Here is a 24,045-nt window from a genome sequence, read left to right as displayed (position 1 = left end):
TGCAGTATCTCAACGCGTTCCGAAGGCTGGTTGCGGAAACCAAGTGGCCTGTTGCTAAACAGACGGCGCTCTTCCATCACGGACTGTGCGATGAGCTCAAGGACGCCGTGGCTCATATTGACCCGCAACCTAAGACATGTGAGGGCCTTATCAACCTGGTATTACGGCTGGAACATAGGCTAAGTGAAAGAAAGGGGGATCATGGGAGAAAAGGAAACTCCCTTCCATCCTATGTGACGGTGGGAAGTCCTGAAACTTCCACCGCATCCAAGGGAGAACCCATGGACATCGGCGCAATACGAGCGAGCCTCACAGCCACGGAGAAAGAGTCACGCCGTAAACAAGGATTGTGCCTATATTGTGGCAAAAAAGGCCACTACGTACGTAAATGCCCTGCCAAACCGAAGACGTCACGTTATCGGGCCACCCGGTCGGTAACAGCCGTGGTGGACATACCGGCGGAAAAACTAGAGGACTCCCAGACCGAAGAAGGGGCATCTCGGAGTCACTCATCCATCCCTTCCCTTTCCAACTCGGTCACTAAGGGACACCGACACCTGTTTCTCACGGTGCACGTGGGAGTGCATGACCAGTGGATACCCGTTGTGGCCATGGTGGATTCAGGGGCCACTGGCATATTTATGGACCACAACGAGGCATGCAGGCTAGGGCTAGTGCTTCTTCCCAAAGCTGTACCCGAAGACGTCTATGCTGTAGACGGAAGGCGATTGGTGACGGGGCCCATCGGGCAGCACACGGGGGTCCTTCCGATGAGATATGGGAGGAACCATTTGGAACAAATCGATTTTAACATCATCCGAGCGCCCCAATATGGCGTCATATTGGGATTGCCGTGGCTACAGAAACACAACCCCTCTGTGGATTGGCCAACACATCGCGTCGAAATGACGTCACCGTATTGCATCCTGCATTGTGGAAAAAGAACGGAATCCCTTGACGCAGATGAGAGCGGGAGTCAGACGGTGGCTACAGCGGCAGAAAAAGATGTGGCTCTCCCCCAGGCTTATCACAGTTTTGAGGATGTATTTGATGAGGTGAAGGCGGAAGTGCTACCACCACATAGACAGTTTGACTGCCAGATCGACCTGGTGCCAGGGGCCAGCGTTCCCAGCGGCAGGCTGTATGCCCTGACGGAGCCTGAAAACGTGCATCTCCGGGGGTACCTGGATAAACTCCTCAAACTAGGATTCATCCGCCCGTCCAAGTCTCCGGCCGCCTCGCCACTCTTCTTCATCCCGAAAGCTAATGGGGAGCTGAGAGCCTGTGTGGACTTTAGGGCATTGAATGCGATCACCATAAAGAATCGGTACCCCTTGCCTCTCATCAGTGTACTTCTGGAACAGGTCAAGAAAGCTCGTATCTACACCAAGTTGGATTTGAAAGGGGCATACCATCTGGTGCGCATGAGGGACGGAGACGAGTGGAAGACCGCCTTTAAGACCAGGTGCGGCCTTTTTGAGTACCTCGTCATGCCGTTCGGTCTGTGCAACGCCCGGCAGCCTTTCAGTACTTTTTGAATGAGGTATTCAGAGAGGAGTTGGATATCTACGTGGTCGTATATATCGACGACATCCTCATCTATTCGTCCAGTGTGGAGGAGCACGTACACCACGTCAAAGCTGTGCTCCAAAAGCTGAGGGACAACAAGCTGTTTTGTAAACTCAGCAAGTGTGACTTCCACGTCACATCCGTGGAATTCCTCGGAGTAATGCTGAGTCCAGAGGGACAGGAGATGGCAGAACGAAAGATCAAGGCGGTGAAAGACTGGCCGGTGCCCCAAAGCGTGAAGGACGTCCAAAGTTTCATTGGCTTTGCCAACTTTTACAGGCGGTTTATAGATGGATTTTCAGGATTGGTGGCCCCAATCACACAGCTACTGAGGAAGTCCAAGGAGTTTGTCTGGTCCCCTGAAGCGAACACAGCCTTTGAGGCCCTGAAAAGCGCCTTTGGTAAGGCGCCGGTGTTGGCTCACCCCGATCCGGATCTCCCCTACGTGGTGGAAGCGGACGCATCGGATGTGGCGCTGGGGGCTATCTTGTCCCAACGCAACCACGACACAGGGGTGCTTCATCCCGTTGCGTACATGTCCCGCAAACTCAACGACGCCGAACGCAACTACCATATTGCGGAGAAGGAGCTTCTCGCGATCAAGGACGCCTTCACCGAATGGAGGCATTGGTTGATGGGGGCAAGACATGTGGTATCGGTGTACACGGATCATCGGAATCTTCAGTTCATGACGGCCACACGACACCTTTCTCCCAGGCAGCTGCGGTGGATGATCTTCTTTGCGGGGTTCAACTTCCGCATCACTTATCGGCCGGGGACGGAAAACCGGAAGGCGGACGCCCTGTCCCGTCAATCTACGGTTAAGGAACCATTGCCTGCGACCGAGCATTCCATCATTTCCCCGAGGATGGTATTGGGGGTTATCCAACCGGATACGTTCCTGAGGGGAATAAAGAGAGGGATCAGGTCATTCGCATGGCGGAGGTGGCTCCTCAGTCACAGAGAATGGCAGCTGAAGGACGGGATACCCCTGAAGGGCAGGTGCCTATTGATACCCACGCCTAGGCTACGGAAACAAGCATTCATCTGGTGCCATGACTCTCCATGCGCAGGTCATTTGGGCTTTGACAAAACGGTGGCTAGCATGGGACGGCATTTCTGGTGGCCAACCATGAGAGTGGATGTCAGGAGGTGGGGACAGGAGTGTCCTACGTGTGCCGCCATGAAGGCCGACCATGGCCGAACCCAAGGGCTCTTACATCCACTTCCGACCCCGGATAGACCATGGGATAACATATCACTGGACTTCGTAGTGGGCCTCCCGGTGGACCAGGGGATGACGGCAATACTGGTGGTGGTGGATTACTTGACGAAAATGGGGCACTTCATCCCCTGCAAGAGAGTCCCTACGGCCGGGGAATTGGCGTCACTACTCCTAAAGAATGTGGTACGACTGCATGGATTACCTGGGGTGATCGTGTCGGACCGGGGGTCGCAGTTTACGGCGCAATTCTGGAAGACGTGGTGCACAGCGCTGCATGTTAAGACCGCCCTGTCCACCAGCTACCACCCTCAAACGGACGGCCAAACCGAGCGCCTGAACCAAACGCTCAAACAGTATCTGCGATGTTTTGTGGACCAGGGCAGGGACGAATGGGTCGACTTGCTATGGGTTGCAGAGATAGCCTATAACAACGCCACTCACAGCTCCACACAGTCATCTCCGTTCTATAGCAACTATGGCCATCATCCCAGGTTCTTGCCATTTCTACATCCGTTCAGAGAGAACAGGATTCCCGCCACAGCGGACAGGGTGGCACACATAAAAGACACGTTGATGCGCTCAAGGGCTGTCCTAATAGAGGCCAAGAGAAGATACAAGGCTGCGGCAGACAGGAAGAGAAGGCCCGGGCCGCTGTACCGCACTGGAGACTACGTCTGGATATCCACAAGAAACATGAGGTTTCGAAAGAACAGTGTGTTCCATCCCAAGTACATGGGCCCCTATCGAATTACCAAGTGTATGGGTCCCGTGAACGTGAAGGTGTGCTTGCCCCAGTCATTATGGATACACCCTGTCTTTCATGTATCATTGCTCAAACCAGCACCCTCCAAGCCGTCTGGGACACCTAGGCCGATATGCGTGGAGTCGGAGGAGGAGTATGAAGTGTCGGGCATACGGGCGTCCAAATGGCGCAGGGGGAAGCTGTGGTACCTGGTTGCGTGGAAAGGATATGGCCCGGAGGAGCAATCATGGGAACCGGCTGAAGGGGTTCATGCTCCGCGCCTGGTCTCCTTGTTCCATCGGCGTTTTCCTGCCAGCGCTGGACCCGTGGGGAGCCGCTGAGAGGGAGGATGTACTGTCAAGAATTCCTGTCATGCGTGGGGAGGAAAACGGTAACCAGCGACAACGGACTACATCTCCCAGGATGCTTAGCGGTTGAGAGGTTATGAAAACAGGAGAGCTGTTACAGAACTCAAGGAAAACACGCCCTTATGTAAACAGGAGAGCTGTTACATAACTCAAGGAAACACGCCCTTATGTAAACAGGAGAGCTGTTACATAACTCAAGGAAACACGCCCTTATGTAAACAGGAGAGCTGTTACATAACTCAAGGAAAACACGCCCTATAAAGGGAGGAACCGGGAGGTACAACGCTGTCGGATATTGTGTTTACACCGACGTACCTGCTTCGTGAAGAGCAGTGTTCCGGAGTGGTGCTCCAGTAAGGCAAGAACGGAGGTAGGTCGAGTCGTTACTCCCTGGGCCGTGTCTTGCCCCATTGTCACCTGTGAAGGACCCGGAAGCTCTACCGGTCAACCATTGAGCTTCGCTTTTTGACTCGGCTGAGTCAAAGCGCAGTGGCGCTTTTGCTGGTTGGAGTCGTAACTCCCAGCCCGACCAGAGATACAGGGACTGCCAGCTGTCACACACACCAGGAGGTGTTTGCCGCGTTACAGACTCGGAAGTCCACAGGATCGATCGAGCGGCTGCTCTCGGTTCAGTCTTCTTACTTTTGATTGGGGTATCGGTGACGCATCACCAGGAGGTGACTCCGCGTCCCGGTGCAGTCTGAGGAAGAGGTTGAGCGGCTGCTCCCTTCAGGTAGAGACCCCGGCTGGGTGTTTCCCTGACTCCTCGATTCTCCCCAACACTCTTCGTGCCCCTCACAGCCTACCGATTGGCATTGTCGGCCATTTCATTTCTGCCCTCTGTTGGCATACGCCGGGACCGGCGTATATGCAGAGGACGGTTAGGACCATCCGTGCGGTGGGCTGGTAACGTACATAGCCTGGAGGATTCCAGTGACTATAACTTTTGTTTATTCTTTGTGTTATTTGTGCCTTCATTAAAATAACTTACCCTTCACAAGTGGTTGCGTCCTCCTTATCGTGTCTGTTAAACGATCCTGAGACGTTCAGGGCGTTACAGTTAGATTAAAAGTGGAACTAGATGAAGTAGTTGAAGGGAATCTGCCTTTGGACAGAATTGAGACATATGACCCAAATGAACTGTTATTTGTAGCCAAAGACATTACAAGAAAGGCAAAGCGGGCTTATGATGCACTATGGCAGTTAGCACGAAGGTGTGAGGTTGATTTGACAAAGACCAAGATGATGCAGGGTTCTTGCAGACTAAATTATACAGACAAGGAGTTGGAAGAAAGGCGAACCATTGGGATGAAAGCCCAAATTAGAGAACTGGTAATAGGGATGCGAGCTTGGAAAGAACTAGACAAATGGTAAGAGATGGGCCAAAAAGAAATGCGCCAAGACCGGGATAGGTACCTCTCCACCTCAGGGGGGAGGGATGGGAGCAGCAGGTAATTTTCCATTGAGAGAAGTGCAGAATGGAGGGTATATACATGTGCCATGGAGCAGGGGTGATTTGACTGCGTTTAGAAATGATTTTCCTCTGCTGAGGGAGAAACCTGCTGAGTGGTACAAACAAATAGGTCGGTTTGTTAAGATCTCGAAGGTGTTGTGGATTGATTTGAATACTTTGTTTGATATAGTGGTCCCGGCAGATATGTGGGCTGCATGCAAAATCGCCATTGAGTGGCCAACTGCAGAGCCACCTAGAGACTCAATAACTCATGGTCCTTCACCTGATGTGATGAGGAAATATGAGCAAGTGATTACCTGGTTGCAGTCTAAGGTAGCTCCGCAGATTGTTGATTGGCTTAAAATTGATCGTACGGATCAAGAGCCTAAGGAATCAGTGCATGATTATTACGAACGATTGTTATTAGCTTCTAAACAGCATAGTGGGTTGGACACTATGGATCAAAAGGATATGGGACAGTACGTCTCAAAGTTTGTGTTAGGCTTGAAATCTGAGATTAGTTTGATGATACAGCATCATCTGATATGTTGGCAGAATAGGTTGGTGGATGAAATATTGCAGTATGCCAAATATTGTAGTGATGAAGTGGAATCAGCACAAAAGAAATTGCAAGACAAGTTGATGTTGGCTCAGTTGAGAAATGCAGACCATATGCAGGGGATTGGAGGAGGTATGGGTCGAGGAAGTGGCAGAGGTATGGGTCAACAGATGATAACCCAACCAGGTCATGGACGAGGAAGAGGTATGGAGATGAGCACTAGTGAGTGGGTGGCACAACAAAGAAGGTTACTGCCTGCCATTATTGTCAGAAGACGGGGCATTGGAAGCACAAGTGTCGATTGAATCCTGCTAATCAATTCCAACATGAGGGAGAGGGACATATGTCTGAGAGTATACAGACCGTGACTAGACCTAGGTCCATGTATGGAGGTTGCGAACAAGTGCCACAGCCTCCCAGAATACCCATGCATAATCAGACATACCATCAGATGCCGTAATTTGAAATACGAGACAGATTCGATCAATCTCAGGGTCCTCGGGTGTGACAGAGGTGGGTGCAGGAAGAATGCCCTCTAGACGCAGTACTGGAGGTAGATCAGAGTGGACCCTTTGTGGATGTAGATGTGAATGGATATCCTGTTAGCTTTTTATAAGATACTGGAGCTGTGCGATCCACAGTAAGAACAGACGTGGTCCCCAACTTATCTCTTTCTGGACAATCGATTCAAGTAGTGGGAGTCAGCAATCAGAAAATGACTAATCCATTAACAAATGCATTACCTGTTAGAATTGGGCCGTTCCAAGATAAACATCAGTTTGTGGTTTGCAATACAAGTCCGGTCTGTCTTTTGGGCCGTGATCTTTTGTGCAAATTAAATTGTACCATCTCATGCACTCCGAGAGGTGTGGAGTTGCAGACCTATGATGATGATGCTGATTTCAAAATGGCTATTATGAGCATGTGTGCAGAAGTGTTTGTGGTGTAGAATCCCTCAGGGGTGTACAGAAAGCCCCTCCATCTTTAGCCAGTGTCTGAAAAAGAATCTTGAAGGGCTGGTGACGCCTCATAAATCAGTCCTAGTTCAGTATATTGATGACCTTTTGGTCGCCTCGGAAACTGAGGACGCGTGCAGGATAGACACAGTGGCTTTGTTGAACCATTGGCAGAGAATGGACACAAAGTGTCCCCAAACAAGTTGCAGTATTGTTTAACTGAAGTTCAGTATCTGGGACATCGGATTCAGAAAGGAAAACGAAGGGTGTCACCAGATCGCATAGAGGCGATATTGCAAATGGGAACTCCGAAAACACAAAAAGAATTCCGCATGTTTTTGGTCATGGTTGGCTACTGTTGACAGTGGATCCCAAAATTTTCTTTGCAAGCAAAGCCTCAGTTGAGACTAACACGGAAAGATATCAGTGAGCCGGTACCATGGGATGAAGAATGCCTGAAAGCCTTCCATGAGCTACGAGAAAGCATATGTTGTGCACCTGCTCTTGGAATGCCAGACTATAACAAAGCGTTTTCGCTCTTCTGCTGTGAGAAGGAAGGTTGTGCATTAGCGGTCCTTGTACAGACACATGGGGGTGCCCGTAGACCAGTGGCTTATTTTTCAGCTACATTAGATCCAATTGCTTCTGCGTTGCCCGGATGTTTAAAATCCATTGCTGCGACAGGTGTCAGCCTTGAAAGATGTGAAAGCATTGTGATGGGCCATCCCTTAATTGTATACGTGCCATATTCAGTAGAATTGTTGATGACAAGAACTAAAACTCAGTATCTCAAGAACAGCAGGTTGACTAAGTATGAGCATGTTATTTTAGCATCAGAAAATGTCATGTTGAGACGTTGTACCACTCTGAACCCTGCTACATTGTTACCTATTCCCCAAGAGGATGGAGATGACAATTTGAAGAGCATGACTGTCTAGATGTCACTGAACTATCTACCAAACCCAGACCTGACATTGTCGATGAACCTTTGCCTGAATCTTATTTGATCCTTTTGTTGATGGTTCATGTCTGAGAGACAATGAAGGGTACCTAAGAGCAGCATTTGCTGTATGCACCATCACCAGAGTAGTAGAAGCTGCCTGCTTAAATAGAGTATTCTCTGCTTAGGTAGCAGAAATCATTGCATTGATACGTGCCTGTACTATTTCAAATGGAATCCGAGTGACGATCTATACGGACAGTCAATACGGGTTTGGTGTAGGACATGATTTTGGTCAGTTGTGGTCCCAAAGGGGATTTTTAACATCCTCGGGGTCTCCGATTTGAAATGGTGAATATGTGCACCAATTATTAGACTCTCTGCAAAGGCCCAAAGCCATAGCAGTTGTGAAATGCGTGGTCCACGGAAGGGGAGAGGATTTTGTCACAAAGGGGAACAATTATACTGATGAAGTAGCTCGTTTTAGTGCCATAGATGCATGTGTTTTTACTGGACAATATACAGGAGAAAGCACAGAAGAGACCAAGCTCAGCCTGATGTTACCGGTAGCTGATACATGGGATGAGGTGAATCGGTTACAGGATGAGGTCTCAGAGGAAGAAGCTGCTTCATGGGTTAGAGCAGGCTGTGAAAAGAGAGATGATGGCATTTGGGTGTCAACCGATAACAGAGCAGGACTCCCTAGCTGTTTGAGCCCAATGGGAAGGCAGATTCATGGAGCAGTTCATCTGTGACGAGATGCCATGGTGCGAGTGTTCAGGCAAACGTGGTTTAATCCACGCTTTCATGTAAATGCTGAAGAAGTGTGTCACAGGTGTGTTACGTGTCAGCAAATGAATGTTGGTAAGAGAACAGTGGTTACAATGAGTCACATTGGAAGGTCAGGAGGTCCGTTTAACAGGATACAATTGGATTTCATTGAGATGCCAAGATGCAATAGGCTGAGATATGTTTTGGTGGTGGTGTGTATCTTTTCACGTTGGGTTGAGGCATATCCAACTTGAAGATGTGATAGTCTCACTGTGGCAAAGCTACTGTTGGGAGAACGGATACTGAGATATGGATTTCCGTCCTCAGTGGAAACAGATAGAGGAACTCACTTCCATAGTGAACTCATGAAACTGTTGTGTGCTGCTTTAAACATAGACCAGAGATTGCATTGCAGTTACAGGCCCGAAGCGTCTGGTCTGGTGGAACAGGTGAATGGCACAATCAAAATGAGAGTGGCTAAAGTTTGTTCATCGACTGCATTGAAATGGCCAGATGAATTGCCTCTAGTTCTTAAGAGCTTGCGTAGTACTGCTGATAGGAGAACAGGGCTTTCCCCCCATGAAATACTAACTGGGAGAGCTATGAGATTGCCTATGGCACCAGCCACAGCATTGATAAATATCACTGATGATATGGTGTTGGATTATTGTAGGGGACTGGCTGATGTGGTTAATTCTGTGTCCCACCAGGTCGGCTGCATCTACCTGCTGCATGATCTAAACACTGGAGACTGGGTGCTTGTTCGAAAGCATGTGCGGAAGAGCTGTCTTGATGCTCGTTGGAGAGGACCATACCAAGTAATATTCGTCACGAGTACAGCTGTGAAGTGCGGACTACCACCAAATTGGATTCACGCTTCTCATACTTGCAAGATGCCAGAAGCCCATGGAGAAATCACCCATTCCCCAAGTTTCACGAAGAGCAACTGAACCTGAAACCTTGCTGGAAGAATCAGAACGAGGTGTGAACGCCTCTGATGTAAATGAACAGCTAACAGAGCAAGGAGAAAGAGAACCGTCTGCTGAGGAGCGAACTACAGAGCTTGAAATTGACGATCTTGTAGAGGTGCCCTCTGACCCAGACCTGAGTGAATGGTCTGGTGCAACGGGATCAGACAAAGAGGAAGAGGGGAGAGCAGATGCCAAAGCAGAATAGTGGCCAACAAAAAAGAAAAACTGAACATAAGACTTGCATCTGAGAAAAATCTTGCTTCAATTCCTGAAATGTCCGAATCTGAACAGAGCGAATAAGAAGACGGTCCAGATGATCTGAGACGATCAAGAAGAAAAAGAACACAGTCGCAAAAGTATGCATCTCGAGAGTGGACATATCTGGTTGCAGATGCAGAGCCCGAAGAATTCCGGGAGACTGGGAACTGGAACAGTGAGCTACGGAGGGGACACCCTCTCGATTGATATTCAGTTGTTAGTGCCGGGAGTTGAAGCCTTTGGAACCCTGACACTGCAAGTTCCAAATCCACCCAGGTTGAGTGGGCTGCGATATTTTTATCCTTAATCAGTTTGTTTTCCCTTCATTTGGTCGACAGCTCACTGCATTAGAATTGGGAGAAATTAGAGCTGATATCCTGCAAATGGTTCTCAACATACTTGGTTATAACCTCATTAGAGATGAAGCTTGAACTGTGACCAAAGAGCGTATTAGGCCTTATAAAGAAGATAACCTAGCCCCAAGTGGAAGAAGATTTAAAATTAGGGACATTTCAGTAGAGAGAAGAATTTAGGATTAGGGTTGACTACTTTTCTACAATAGGTTTAGTATTCATGAACTGAATCCGGCAATAATTAAGTGAAAAGAAAATCAGATAAAGACATTGTAATTCGCAAATTAAAGACAAAGAAAAGAAGAACAGAGACTTGTAACGCTTCCTTGGTGCTTCAAATTCGACAGTGAAAACATGGCTTCTGAAACATCAGGACGTAAACAGAAATGTATTATTGGTACTCTTGTTGCGATAGTGCTGCTTGTCATAATTGTGGTGCTTGTCACGTCTTTGATTGGGTCTCACAATGATGAAAAGATGGGGAACAAACTACCCTTTCCCCACCCGTTTCAGATGGAGAAATAGAAGAGGGTTCATCCATGAAAGATAAGGAGATGATCAAGGAAACTAGTCGCAAATTACACCTAGATTTGTCAAAGGGTGATTTCATGTTGAATGCATATGCGCGGTTGTTCTATGAATGTGTGTATGCAATTACCAGCATCAGTAGACTAAGGTATACAATATCATCACTTGCCCTTAACGTATGGCATTACGTGCAGCATGCTATTAAATATGTTTTATAGTAAGACCCACTTTGAAAATTATTTCTCCAATTATGATGTGGTACTCTTGAAAGTTCCAGTTCTCAAGTACATGAACAAATATGATTGCTATAAACAGGTTGAGCGCATGTCTAAGTATTTCATGCCTACCATCACTTTAGATACGTCCTATGCTCACAGACATAATTTGCCCTGCATGTTAACTGACATTGAAAAAAAAGTGTGTAGACCAAATAGAAGATCGACATAGGCAAACTTTATTTAGACCAGATCCTAAGCACAAGGTAATTCCATGAACCAAAGAAGAATTGGATCACAAGGCAAAGGGAAGTTCAGGACCCATAGCTTTAGATTTCCAGCAGAAAGGAAAGTTGTGCATTAGACATCCGTCCACATGTTACGACAAAATATTTGTGGGTGAGAGTGATTGTGAACAAATTTTTCTGATTGAAGAATCCATAAGAAAAGCACTATTGGATAAATTGACCATAGTGCCTAATGTCTATTTTGTGTGTGGAAAGAATGCTTATGTGAAACTGCCCAAGAATTGGTATGGGAAATGTTATTTAGCCATAGTATTTCCCAATATTCCATGTGGATGATTTATGGCCCGTGGAAGGAAAAAGATCTCACAGAGGGATACGTGGTGTAGGTGCTGGAGAAATCATTGGTGCTGTGTTTGGCGCTATGATACCTTGACTAGGTGTGGTTTTGAATGATGTAAATATTTGAAAGTTGGCAAAGATAGTAGACAAACTCTCTGTGAATACAGCCCAAATCCTATTATTAGTGGATGGGGAGATGGTCTCGATAAGGGCTATGGTTCTTCAAAATCGTCTTGCTTTAGATGTCCTACTAGCAAAAGCTGGAGGAGTCTGTAAACTTTTGAGATTCCAACAGTGCTGAACTTATATTCCTGACAATAGTCGGGATATAAGGAAGTATATCACCAATATTTCAGATATCCATCAAGAATTGCGTAATTTGGCTGCTGAAGGACTCTGGGACCAAATTGGCAAGGGTTCTGGACAGATTGAGAGTTGGTTTGGCAGTTTGTGACAGGGAATTATGGGTTACATCTTAAAACCCATCATAATAGTTGTCATTTGTATAATTGTCTTATTGGGAGTCATCAAATCATACAAATGGCAAAAGGCCAGACATCAGGAAAATGTCCTGAAAAAACGAGAACAGCAAATGGAACAACTGCAGGACAGTCCTTACCAGCACCTTAAGGGGTTACAAAGATTTAGACACAAACAGCAAGCTACATCTTCTGTTTAGGTCGGTCTTTTCTACAAGGAGAAAATTCTGAGATAGTGAATATTGGTGTTATGACACTAGTCATAAGAGGGGGGAACTGATAGAGTGCTGAAAGCGCTCTATATTGTATGGGTGCACTATACTCATGGTTAAAACGCATTAACATGTATTCTTATTGTGTGTAGTGTTTTATGATCATTAACATGTATTCATTAGAATCATTTAAACATGCATTATAGTGAAATGTTATAGTATGATTATGTATGTATCGTAATGCCTGCATATATAAAACGCAGGACAGTCTTATAGCCACATAATGTAACTGTGTTTGATTTAAGTTGCCCGAATTCATAGACCCAAGACTGTAGTTGTTTTTGCACCTCCTTGGCTTCATGAGAAATAAATAATGAAATGCATGTTGTTTGAGAAATAGCAGTGTTCTCATCCTACTGCAGGTGTCGGAATGCCAACTCGTTATTTTCAGATTGGAAATGATACAAGGGATGCTTTGAAGAGGGTTGGAAGCGAGAAGTGAGGACGCCTTTCGTGTCTGGCTGGCTGGGTGACAAGGTCGACTTGGTGAACAAAGAAAATTAATTAAGAAATCATGAAACTCACCACATAAAAAAAAGTTGCAATGGAAAGTTTTACTAGGATGACTCAGTAACAATCAAATTCTATATTGTATGATGCACAGGGACAGAGACCCCAGGCTTCTGCTAGCTTTCGGAGAGAAGGGAGCATCTTAGAACTAGCTCCTAACCTTAAGCATTTTAACCCATTTGACGTGAGTACTTCTTAGGAAGTCAACACGTGCTGACACCTTTGGGATTTGATGGAAGAGTATTAGATAACATCTCCTTTTAGTACAGCGTAGGGACAGATTTGTTTTAATGAAAAGAGATTTAGACTCTGCATCCATTTTGAGTTGAATCCTGATTTTGGAATTTACTATTATCTTCCTTTTATGCCGAATCACTTACATTCGTAGAATCGGCTCTGTATTGATTTTCCTATATGTTAATTTTGAGAAGTGTATACATCTTATTATTCTTGGCTTTATAATAAACTGACAACCCCAAAGTCGGTGTTTGTGGTCCTTTCAGGTATGTTAAATTGACGTATTGTTATGAAGTGTTTCTTCCCCTCCATCACTCTTAGTAGGTAAATAAAAGACCATCGGCGCTAAATTCTAGGAAGAAAACAAGGGTGCAATTTAGCGTAATCAATACATAACAAGATGAAGCTTAAAGAGCAGGTGAACATTGTTACTTCTGCGTCCTTCTGCTCCCTGAAAATGAAAAGAAAGATTGAAAAATTCCTACCTCATGGTCTCTTAAAAACCGTGATCATAGGCCTGGTACTCTCGAGGATTGACTACTGCAACAGTCTCTATCTCAATCTTGCAGTAGGTCCCATGAAGAGGCTCCAGACCTTGCAGAATGCAGCTGCATGCTTCCTTTTCAAAATACCCAAACATGAATCTGCTAAAGAAGCAATTAAAAAAACTTCACTGCCTACCAGTCAGAAAACAATGCAAGTTCAAGGCCCTCTGTTGGGCCTAAAAATCACTGTATGGATCAGGAACAGGTCTTTTTAAGGACAAGCTCACATGGTATGTCCCAGGAAGGACTCTCAGTTTAGGATCTGGTAAGACCCTGACTGTCTCCTGTTTTAGTTAGACCACCTGGGGTGGAAAGAGCTTGTTTAGGACCACCGGGTTGCTCTGGAATATCCTTCTACTGACACTAAAAACCGCCTCCTCCCTACTTGACTTTAGAAAATATCTGAAGACCTGGCTCTTTTCCCAAAACTAAGAGGCAGTCGATTCCTTGTAAGAGCTTTCTTGCCAACTGATATGCACCTACACCTGTTTTCTATAGCGTCAAGAGGCCCTTGGGCATGAGTTTCGAGCTCTATAAATTACATTCAAATTCATAAATCCTTTATAAATTGCCTTTAAGTTAAGCCTGACTTCTTTCTGCCAAGCTACGAGAGGGTTAAGCACAGGTTAATGTAGTGACTTTTTGTGGTTCACCCTCACAATGATTGTGGTTGTTGCCTGAGTGGGACTTCCACCTCCCTCAACCAATAACCCAATTTCTTGCAATATTTTTAGGAACATAAATTGGTTGTCTTCTGTTGACATTTTCTTTACCCAGACAACATTTAGAAATATGTCATAGATACATCTTTTTTTTTTAAAGACATTTAGTAAATGTAGCAGTAAGCAGACCTACATTGGAAAGCAAGGGGCATATTTAGACAAATCAAAGTTACTTTTATTTTGGTCAAAAACAACTATGAAGACAGAACATTTCATAAAATGTGCACAATGCTTGGGTATATTAAACAACCTCACATAACGTGTAGACAATGTATAAATTGAATAAATAGCATCACATAACAGTTTCATTATTAGAAAGGAAATCACAGGTGTTTAACCATAAACATGCAAGTATGAATCGGTCTGTGTAGAAAAAACTGGACACTAATATTTGTGACTAATTGAGCAAGAATGGACAGGTAGAGTGAAAAGGCGAATGAATTACTAAGTTGCTATTCACATTTAGCAAATCTTAGCTTGACAGCCATATTAAACCAAGCATTGGCGGAGCCAATAGATCTGGTTTTATATTTGGCAAAGTGCTTTTTAATTGATGGGAGGGTTTGTGTATGTGTTTGTGTGGTGCTGTAATCCTAGCTGCTGCCTTGAAGGAGTTCCAACGCACTTGTATATAAACATCACTAGTAGGGTTTAGAGTGAAGAACACAACAGTAGATTTCTTAAAGGTGCGCGTGAAGGATTCATCCATTAAAAGAGCATTGTTGAATCTCCTTTGTCTGTTTGCATTTGGGGCACATAATAAATCATGATCAGTACTGACAGGAGCAGAGTCACATATTAGAACTGTGCCAATCTCAGCATTAATTAAAGTTTGAGATAAAGGGTTTGGTACAAATATATAATCAATTCTGGACTGGGAATGATGCACTGTGGGCGAAAAAGGTGTATTCCCTTAAAGTTGGATTACACAGTCTCCATGTACCAATAAGTGACCTCTGAGTTATTGCAGTGAAAAATTATTTATGCATTTTACTTGGGATAAAAGTAAATCTAGAATTTCTGTCCATAAAAGGATCAGATATCTGGTTACAGTCTCCAAGTATTACATTGTCCTCAGAATATTCCATTAATTTGAGAGATTTCACACCAAAGGGAATTTTCTTTTTGGTTTGGGACATATACATAAAGAATAGTTAAACCAACATACTTAATAAGTAACTTAACAGCCACCCATGTTCCATCATCACCCCTCCCCCCCCCCCTTTGAGATATAGGATGCATGTCAAGATGTTAAACATATAAAAGGATCTCTCTGGAACCTGGAGAGGAAAAAGATAACCTACCCTGGAGAGGAAAAACATAACCCACCCATCACTTTTTAAGCTTGTGTCCTGCAGCAATGCAATGTTTGCCTTTAAATTTGCAAGGTGAGCTAAAACTTTGTCTTCTGGGAGCCTAATTCCTTGAGATTCCATTAAGCTACTCTGAGTACTATATTGGAAAAAATATAAGTTAAAATGTAGAAAATAAAAGAGAATGAAAAAATGAAAAACGGTAAACACAAGAAGAAAAGGAACATAAATACAGACAAAACAAAAGGTTGAGGGCGGTGAGGCTACATGATGAAGATGACACTCCTGCACTCCAAGACAGATCAGGATGTGACCATGTATGAGGGACCATAAAGACACAGCGGCAAAGGTTGAGACTGAAATAATCTGCAAAATTAAAGGAGAAACTAAACATTTGCATCCTCAGTATGCTTGTGAAGAGAATTCATACAACTGTCATTAAATAGCTTTCAGTCAATGAGAAACTTTAGAAGAATCCATCTCTTCTTCTTTGCAGTCATCCCCAAATGGCCTCAGTTTGGGAAACTCTTCATATGTTTTTGTCTTGTTAGGTCTCGCCTAGGCAGCACTTGCACAGTCTCTTTGAGACATACTGTATTCGGGATAGGGCCTTTAAGCTCTGTCCATGTTTTTAATTGCCACCTTTGACTGCCTTTTCCAAATGTTTTTGTTCTTTGGTTGATATCTTCAGTAGTCCCTCCTAGTAACGCCTTTTCTACTGGGGTACCCTCCCATTAGGACTGCACCTGTTACATGTGTTGTTACTCAGGATGTGTTATTTGCAGTTTGTGTGCACTATTTTTCTAATTACTTGATCCAAGCAAAGCAGCGGGTCACGCTACATTTCACCTTAAACAATGGCAGCCGTGCATTTTTAGTTTCCTTATGTGTGGCTCGCCAAACATTTTAAGCAGACCGGCATTTAGCCTTTTATCTTGAACAATGGTGGCCGCATGCCTTTCTTATAGTGCGGCTCAACCAAATACTTTGTTTTTAATTATATTTTTTCATGAAGTACGGCACGCCCTGCTTTATCTTTATGGCAGCTGTGCGACTTGCTTTTATTTTGGCAGACAAGCCCAACTGTCTTTTTAAATGTTATGTTTTTGCAAAAGGTGCAGCACGCTGCGCTTGATCTTCAACAACAGCGCCCACGTGCCTTCCTTTACTTTGGCGCGGCAGCTTGCACAACATTATGCACACGATTGGCGATGTCCCAATACCTAGCACAAGTGGTTTCCGAACTGCTACGACGATGGGCGAGTTCCACCGTAGTGCTTCCTCCCCCATTCAGGGTTCTTTACTATCACATCATTCAGCTGACTGATTTTAAAAACAAATAAATACATTCCAAACACATACTCCATGCAAAATAGGTGTGTTGTTATTTTCGGAACAAGACAATCAGAATTTAAAAATACTTCTTGCAGTATTGTCTTATCCCGCACTTCCCGAGCGTTGCTTCTATTCCTTCAAATTTATATTTACGGGTGCAGTACCGTATCTGGCTAATAGAGGTTCCTTAACAACTCTAGGGGGACACCTAGTAACAGCCTGTGATACTGCACCCCTTCCTTTCTTAGTGAATTTTGTATCAAGACTTATGCTACTACTGGGATATTATTTTCCCCCCAAAAAAATTATCATTTGCAACACCATTAGCTCTAAAGTTTACTAATGCGAGACCTATTGCATTACATTCTCACGTTTTTAAATTGCTTTCTTTTCTTAAACATGCTAACATTTGACACACATATGCTTGCGTGGCTGTGCTAGATAATATTTCCACTTTGTAGACATATCAAATACCCTGAACATTCTGTACAAGGGCTAAGTTAGCTGTACAAAATGTTGTTGCTTTTTATTGTCCGCTTGGCAACTAAGCTATTGTTAGAAAAATCAATAATGGCAGCATGACTGGGACTTCAACATGGAAACATGGTTGAGGTTTATAATATTAACGGCATCACTTCTTTGTTCAGTTAGAGAAGCATTTTGTTGGAACTGTGAGGTTGCCCCATGCTGGAATTCCAGTCCAGCTGATTCCTGTTTTCCTCCTGCGAGGGATTAAGCAAAGCTCTCCACCAAGACGGGCTCCCTGATTACACTTACCCACAGGTAACGGGGGGAGTTAGATCACACTATAGTGATTCTGACCAATTTATCCACCCTAGGCATACTTGCTTAGGTGGCGCTAGGTAGGAGCAGAAAATATAACAGTATTTGTTACAGCACAATGGTGGAGTTATTTATCTTCTTCACCATTTTCGCAATGCTGATCATTCTCGCAATGCTGATCACATTATTCTGTTTCCTTATGCTGATTATTGCAGCACACATATTTTACTTAAGAATGACAATGCTTAAATAAATATTGAAACACGATGCTGTGTATTTCTTATGTATCACTATGGATGTTCATGAATAACCAAACGAAAAGGTTCTAGATCTGTTACCACAATTTTGTTTAGGGGTCAGGGTTGTCATGTTTTGAAATTGCACATTCCACCTGTCACCTTACCTGGCTAGGGTACAGATGGTGCACTGTGAGCTAGCAGGACTAAGGCCAACATATCCTGATGGTGTGCTTAGAATCAGTCTTGCGCAATGTTGATGTTTATGGTGCCCAGCAAACAAACAGCTTTACTGAGAAAGTTTAAGCCGTATGACACATAGTCAAGAAAAAGCATAGTAACACTTCTAGGTCTATTAGATGAAGAAGCAAAGTTTGATTTATGCCCCAATGTGCTCTTTGAATATTTAAAGTAACTGATGATGGCAATTCTAACAACCTAGGTATAATGGTTTGAATAAACTGAATAGGATAGGTCCCTTATGATCATTGTGGCAGACCATAAATTCTAAGATTATTCTTCCTGTTATGATTTTCCACATCCTCCGTTTGCTTTTGAAGTAGAGATATTTGTAACTTAATTGTTGTTTTTTGCAATATAGTCCTCTTGGTTGCTCACCCTTTGACCCATTGCTCAGCATCATTCATTATTTTTCCCAAGTGAGACCATTTGCCATCCAGTGTTTGTAAACTCTAATTAGTTTCTTCAATTCATGTTTGCAAAGCTCTGATCTTTTCCAGGAGTAATTCTATTGATATGGAGAAATATGTTTTGACTGGTGAAGGAGGATTATTTTTAGACTGCTTGTGAATAGAGCTGCTAGGATTTAGTGACTCTTTAGGTATAAGGGAGCTGAAAGTGTGTGCTGCTTGAACCAATTTTGGTAACAAGGAAGGGGCATTTGCATTTTGCTTGACAACATGAGGTTCTTCCATGGTTTCAGGAGAAGATCCTTCTTAAGTTCTAGAAGAAGTAGTGTTAGTTAATTTACATTTTCTCATTATGCCCATGCAGAAACCTGACTGACATAATATTGGTAAAAACCTCAAAATTAGAGAAACCACGGGCTGTTAAAGACAAAAGATCTGATTTGGAACTAAAGTAATTTGAAAGTAATGTCTAGCATCTCATTGGTATTAGCAGCTCTCACTGAGCCTGCGCCATCTGCACGGATAGAGGTATTTGTCAATAATGAAAAAGAAAATCATAAAAGATGAGTATAATCTAAGCCTGGGTGGAGTTCGCGGAGTTATCGACCGCTACGTGGAACTCTGCAAGCGGCAGAGTGCATTGGATAAATGCTGTTCGCTGTGATTCAGTGGCAGGTGCTTTTCTGCACTGTGCAATCACGGCGAAAAGCACCATGCACAGCGCAAGGGGGTGCTGCTCACTTTCTGCCGCTCGAGTAGACTTTTACTCAAGCGGCAGCTTTCTTGACGCGAGTGAACAGTTTCTCAATGTGAGCAATCGCGAGCATACGCGACCACTCGCAACAAGAGATCTGACCGCCTTCGTTGAGAAATCTCACCGGGAAGTTGATTTTCCATACTCGCTCGCCAACTTGATTTTAGGCAATTGCGAACGAGGAAAGATCGCCAAGAATTAGATTTTCCTCGCTCGCCAACTTGACGTTGACGAACGTGAGCGAGGGGAAAAAAACTCAGCGAGCTCCTCGTAAAGCGGAGTGCGGAAATCTCCACAAACCCGGCGAGTGGAGTTCACCGCCCAGACCTAGTATATTCCCTTAAGTGTAAAGAATGAATGAAGTGATAGGAGAAAATAGCAGAAAATGAAAAGAGTATTTGTGATTCTCTAAATTGCTTCTACAAGAGCTTAATAAAAAATGAAGTTCAAAAGTTATATCTATTGTTCTGAGACATATGTTGTCTGCCAGCCTTTTGGCAAATTCTTCTTTTGTTTTTTCATGGTTTTGCAAAACTTTATTGTTTGGGAAGCTGTTGGGAGTGTATCAATCTTTAAAAAATAAAAAACAACTTTGGTTAAAGGCAACAAATGTTTTTGGTCTTAAAAAGCATTTACATTTACATTGCCATTGTAGTTCATGAGCCTGAAGGGAAATGCATTGTGTAAGGATGTGCTCAGTGTGAAAGGGCAGCATGCCGCAACTCATAGTGAAGTCAGCCAGTGGAAAAAGTGAGGTGACGCATTGCCTCTTGATGCATACTCAAGTGGGTTGGAGAAGAATGGTAATGACACAACCACAGGCAAATGGATGCAGTCTGGCTGAAAACCCTTATAAGTAACTATGTCCTACTCATAATTATAGTAAATTCGAAAAGTATTGGCTTAATCAGACCTAAAAAAGGCAATCAGTGTGCCATTGGCAGCCAGCCTCTTAGCTTTGAGGGAAAAATAAACATAACCAAGGAACGAAAACCAGAAAGGAAGAATGGAAAGAAGTAAATGAAAACAAGAAAGAAGGCAATAAATAAGGAAGGGACAAAAGAAAAATGAAGGAAAAAAGGCAAGAAACAAATAGGAAGACAGACAGAAAGAAGGAAAGAAATAAAGTATAGAAAGAGAGAAATCAAGAAAGATGGAAAGAGGGAATGAAAGAAGGATATAATAAATTAAAGAGAAAGAAAGCAAGAAAAAAAGAAAGGCAAAAACGAAGGAAGTGAATAAGGAAAGAAAGAAGAAAGGCATTAAAGTAGGAATGAAAGCAAGAAAGACAGGATGAAAGCAAGAAAAGAACTAAGGCATGGAAGAAGGGAAAAAAGAAGGCAAAGGAGGAAGGAAGGAAAGAAATAAGGCAAGAGAGAAAATAACAGGAAAGGAGTGAAAGAAACAAGAATGCAAGAAATTTGGAAAGAAGGTATGAAAGAATGAAAGAAAGAAACCTTGAAAGAAAAAGGAAAGCAAGAAAGAAGAAAAGAAGGAATGAAAAATAGAAGAAAGGCAAGAAAGGAGAAATCAAGAGAGAATGAAAGAAGAAATTAAAGGACAAAGGAAAGATAGAAAGAATGAAAGAAAAAAGGAAAGCGGTATGAAAGAAAGAAGAAAAGACAGGAAGAAGGAAATGAAGGAAGGGAAGAAGGTGACAAAAAAGTGTTTCAGGTGCTGCAATTTAACACGATAAAGGATAGTTTTCTTCCTGGGCAATGTTTTTTAAAGAACCATTAATGAAATTGGTCCTAGAATAAACGTGTTCCGAAGAATTGCTTATGAATTCACATGTATAATATGGAAGCTTTCAATAATTCAGAACAGTTTCAAATGTTCACAAACTGTTATGCTGTCAAATACCGTCAGTCAAACAGTAAATAAAGAACACTCCAGAAGGATTTTACAACAACATTGGCAGGAAATGGAAACTGATAAAGCATGATGTATGGCGTGTGTACCATCCTACTGTCACATCGGACTCTAAACACAAAGGCAACATCAAAGTAATACATTAAAAAAACATTGTCACAGAAGGAAACTAGCTTGTGTGCTGATGTGCTCCTTATGAAAGAGCAAAATACGACTCAAAATGGTGTTATTTAGTGCCTGAAGTGGGCTGCCCCCATTACCCCATAGTGTATGCTGTAGCAAAATGTGAATGACACACCAACAGACCAATGGATGAAGAAAGCCCCTTTACATAACTATGTTGTACATATGTATTTTTTTGTTTTTTTAAATCAAAAAATCTTGGCTAACACCAGGGCTAAAAGTTAACAGGACACTCCAGGCGCTAACTATTAAATTGCACTCCTTTATTTCTCATTTGGTTTTTCAGTAAAAACATGTTTCAATTTATGGCCTGCCTGTGACTTTCATGCCACAACTTGTTAAGATTACCATCTTAATTGTAATGCCTTTTAATTTTTAAGCACACTCATCTAAGTAGCATCGGAACTTTCAATGTGAATGTCTAAAGCAGGGTTCTCCATTGGTTCCTGGAGGGCCGGAACCATGCCAAATTTTTAACATATCCACATTCAGATAAATGTAGTTATCTTAAAAATCTGGCATAGGTCCGGCTCTCCAGGACTGATACTGAAGAACCCTGGTCTAAAGTAAACACATTTGATAAAAAAGGAAAAGCTTCAGAGAGCAAAGCCAGAAATATTGTCCACAAGCTCTCCATGTCATGAATAACATGAAATGGTGGCCACGACCTGAGGACACAGCTGGTTGCTTCATGCAAAATGCCTTTCACATTGAAAAAAGATTCAGTTTCCAAATTAAAGAAAGGGATTGCAGGCACATTGTTATCTTCTAGTTTTGTTAAGTAGAAACTATATTTACTGCTGTTATTGTCGACTATCTCACTTCGGCATCAAGTCACACCCGAGAGATTTTATTCAATTCACCTTGTCGACTTATACCTATAATTGTGAATACTTGTAGATATTGAGAAAATAAGATAATAACTATGCTTTTTAAGGTCTATTGAAATTTCTACACACCCTTTTCTCCTTGCCTGGATTCTGAATTCTGTTTTCTACTGTACTTCTTAGGCCATACCGTTCCATGTAGAACACCTGAACTTTGAGATACCACTGCTACAATAAATATGTTTTCTGTAAAGTTCTACACTGCATCTTAGAGGAAGGTTAATCCTCTATCACATTCCTTAAATAAATACATTCAAGTATTTTTCATTTAGTTGTTTTATAAAAACAAAATTAATATCAGATTGTCAAAGTTATTTTTACATTTTATTGCAAACCTAAATAAATATTGGTTATGATTCCCGTTTTCCAGTGCGCTCTATAATGTCCGTTTTTAAGTTTTATACAAAGAGGCGCATCAGAAGTGGGAAGTTATGTCTGTGTTTTGGAAAGTCTTACATTGGAGAAATGTTCTGTAGACATGTTAATTGTAACCGGATATTGCATGTTTGCAATTCTAGTATGTTCAAATAGCAAAAGGTGTGTTCATTAAAAGTAGTGTATTTCCTTTTGCAATTATCTTTAATAGCAAATTCTCCCCTCAGAGGATTTTAAGAACACTATCATTGAAGAAGCACAGAAAGTCCGGGAAACCATGGGGCTCATTTATGAGCCCCTGCGTCACTTTTGCGCCACCGGTGCGTCACTTTTTGTGACGCACCAGTGGCGTAAAACATGCGCCATGATGCGCCATATTTACAAAGTGACGCATCTACCTAGATGCGTCACTTTGTAAACCCCTGCGCTACATTATACCTGCGTCAGGTATAATGTATGCAGGGTGGGCGTTCCCACGTAAGTAAGCATCGTAGAAGTGACGCAGTGAAATCTACGAGATTTCACTGCGCCACTTCTAGGGTGCAAATGCGTCAATATCTTGCGCCTGCCTCACAGCAGGCGTAAGACTGACGCAGGCCCTTTCACATGGGGCTTACCCCATGTGAAAGGATACATTGCTGGAGTTGCGTCACTTTTGTGACACACTCCAGCAATGCGTCACTTTTGCGCCTACAGATACGTCAGAAATACTGACGTATCTGTGACTTATTGCGACATGATGCGTCATACTGTAAATATGACGCATCATTGGAGTCGCAGGGAGGGCGCAGTGAAAAGTGACGCATCACTGTTTTCACGCAGTGATGCGTCACTTTTCATAAATGAGGCCCCATGTGTTGTCCTCTGCTCCCTTCATATATTGCTTCATATGCTAAGGAAAGGGCTCTACAGGTTAATGCCTGCTAATGCCCATCAGCTGGCTTCAGGAAGACTCCACATTGCTCTCACACGATTGTCGGATAGGAAGAATGTCCTGGTGTCCGATTACAGATTCAATGAGGAACTTGTGCAGGTAATATTACTTTCTGTTAGGACTTCAGCCATGGTTAGTTGGACATTTACCTCATGCTCTTTTTTAAGCACTATGGGCCTGATTTAGAGTTTGGCAAATGGGTTACTCCATCACAACGTAGCATAGAGCTTTTCAACCTTATTATAAATGCATTATATCCTATGGCATTTGTCATATGGTGGACGGGATATCCATCATGTTGTGACCGTCCACCAATCTCCAAATAAAGCACATATCTTGATGAGCAGTCAAAAAAAAAGTTTGAATGATAGCTTGCCTTTTCCATGATCATAACGCAAGATTAATTTAGTAGTGACAAAGTTATTTTTATTGGTATTAGTAACACATAAGCTAAATATTTTAA

General features: G+C 43.2%; 1 pseudogene; it reads left to right on the top strand.

The window, feature by feature from the left end:
- The window catches only part of LOC146770455 (omega-hydroxyceramide transacylase-like), a 531,347-nt pseudogene that overhangs the window by 427,981 nt on the left and 79,321 nt on the right, over window positions 1–24,045 (top strand).

The sequence above is a fragment of the Triturus cristatus genome, unplaced genomic scaffold (genome assembly GCF_964204655.1).
Source record: "Triturus cristatus unplaced genomic scaffold, aTriCri1.1 SCAFFOLD_105, whole genome shotgun sequence".
Lineage (NCBI taxonomy): Eukaryota > Metazoa > Chordata > Amphibia > Caudata > Salamandridae > Triturus > Triturus cristatus.
The sequence above is the reverse complement of the archived record's forward strand: the minus strand, read 5'-3'. Positions and strand labels throughout refer to the sequence as shown.